The sequence below is a fragment of the Camelina sativa genome, chromosome 16 (genome assembly GCF_000633955.1).
Source record: "Camelina sativa cultivar DH55 chromosome 16, Cs, whole genome shotgun sequence".
Taxonomy (NCBI): domain Eukaryota; kingdom Viridiplantae; phylum Streptophyta; class Magnoliopsida; order Brassicales; family Brassicaceae; genus Camelina; species Camelina sativa.
The window spans coordinates 13,911,813-13,913,770 of record NC_025700.1 but is presented as its reverse complement, the minus strand read 5'-3'; the positions used below and the strand labels follow the sequence as shown (position 1 = coordinate 13,913,770).

Sequence of the window (1,958 nt, the reverse complement as noted above, 5' to 3'; positions counted from 1 at the left end):
AATCTTCTTGGCATTGATGTTTGTTGTTTCCATGTGTATGTGGCGTTTTCATTTGTGATTTGGTGATGATGATAGGTTTGCTTACAGCTGTTCATAAGGATTATTTTAGAGTATGTAGAATCTTATCAGAAGGAAGGAGGAAGAAGAGAAGATGCAGAGCTTAACATCAAACGAAGTTGCGGGTTTAGTGGTTGGAGCTCTGCTTATCGGTGCCACCATCGCTGTTTCTCAGAGAAGGTAACGTTACAAAGCTTTTTACAAGTTGCGGGTTTAGTAGTTGATTTCCGATTGATTCTTCATCTAGATTTAGGAATGAAATGCTGGAAGATGAACTTACTTAGAAATGTTGTTACGGAATGGTTATATTGTAATGTGCATCTTACTATGTCTTGGATTTTGTAGTTAATTATTTATGTGTGCTGGTTGATTTTGTTGTCAAGGTTGATGGAAGTGGGAAGAAGAAGGCAGGTGGGTTTTCTGTTGGCAAGAAGAAATTGAAAACGAAACTGACTCCAGCTCCTAAAGCTAAAGCTGCTCAAGCTATGGAGCTAGACAATTGACAAGGAACCTCAGTTTTCTTTTCACTTGTATGTAACCCTCTGTTCTACATTGTCATCTTTGTATCTTTAGTTTCGTTTGAAAAAATCAAGTTGAAGCTATAAATGATCTGAAGGTACTAATGTTGTAACATAGTACAAACTCAACAAAACTCAACATAGAGCAAGAAATCAATGTTCAGTTTTGTGTGCAGTTTTGTATTGAGTTTGGAAGACACCCATATTTAAGGATGACTAATGGGAAGATAAAAACTAAAAATAATAGGATGAAAATGTAAACTTAGATTAATATTATTTTTAATATTTTTAAAAGTTAGAAACACTAATTTAAGGATGTGCAATGGGTTTGTTCTTAGGGCATCTCCACTGGAGGTACTCAAGGCGTTGCTCACTAATTTTAAGGTTCAAAAATAAATAAAAAAAGGTCATTTATTAGAGAATCGTTTCTCAGTAAGGCATCGGAAGCAACGGGAAGCAACTCTTAAGACACGACACGTGTCAAATTTTAATTGGGTAATCAGAAAATAGAAAAATAATTATTTCTTTTCTCCCATTCTCTTCTCCTTTCTCGCGACTCTCTCTCTCTCGACGGAACCCGCGAGACAAACCTCAAATCCATCTCAAATCCATAGTTTTTCAATCGATTCACACCTCAAATCCACAGTTTTTCAATCGATTCACCTCAATCTTCTCCTGAATATGTTCATCAAGCCATAGTTGATGAACGGTTTGCAGGGATGTCAAAGGAAGAAGCTTCTACCATATTAATTCAGACTACATTTAGGGGCTATTTGGTATGTTTTGATATTCTTGATCCAGGTTTTTCTTGATTAGAACTTGTGTAGCTTTCCACCCACAAGTTTGGTTAGAGGCGGTAATAACATTATACTGCCTTATTAGTGCTTAACTCATAAAATTGGTTCTACGAAACCTGCGGCTTCTCTTGCTTAGTTCAGCATATCTCCAGAATGCAGTAGCTTGTGATCCTTTTTTGATTATACCTAGTCTTTTTCTTTTTTGATCAGTCCAAAGCACAAGTCGAAGCGGGTATGTTGCACAAGTACGAGGCAACAATGAGAAGAGAGAGCATTAGCTTATGCATTCACACATCAGGTAAGTTCAATAACATGTTGTTTTCCTGTGCACACAATAATGATTGCTTCTGCTTCATTCCAGGTGTGACTTTGTAACTTTCCTACTCCGTGAAGAAAACAAGCTAACCAAATCAGCTGTGATGGTTACTGCTGGTGCCAATCAGGTACTTCTATCTTTGTTAGATTACCTATAATGTTGGTGATTGCTAGGCTCTTCTTCTAGTCTCAGACTCTGTTTTTGTATCTAGTGCAGGCATTTGTCAATATCTTTGTGAGTCTCTTTTTTTTTTTTTTTTTTTTTTTTTTT

General features: G+C 36.5%; 2 long non-coding RNA genes across 3 annotated transcripts in view; both read left to right on the top strand.

Moving 5' to 3' along the window:
* On the top strand, nt 7-496 carry LOC104750499. Its single transcript, XR_761642.2, has 2 exons — nt 7-237; nt 441-496. It is a non-coding gene; the product is annotated as an uncharacterized LOC104750499 (long non-coding RNA).
* Nucleotides 1,091-1,958, top strand: part of LOC104750498 — a 1,662-nt gene continuing 794 nt past the window's right edge. Inside the window, exons 1-3 of one of the 2 annotated variants that reach the window (XR_761640.2) lie at nt 1,091-1,351; nt 1,583-1,670; nt 1,734-1,815. This is a non-coding gene — a long non-coding RNA (uncharacterized LOC104750498). The remainder of the gene's footprint in view (nt 1,352-1,582; nt 1,671-1,733; nt 1,816-1,958) is intronic. The other variant, XR_761641.2, reaches the window with a different exon arrangement.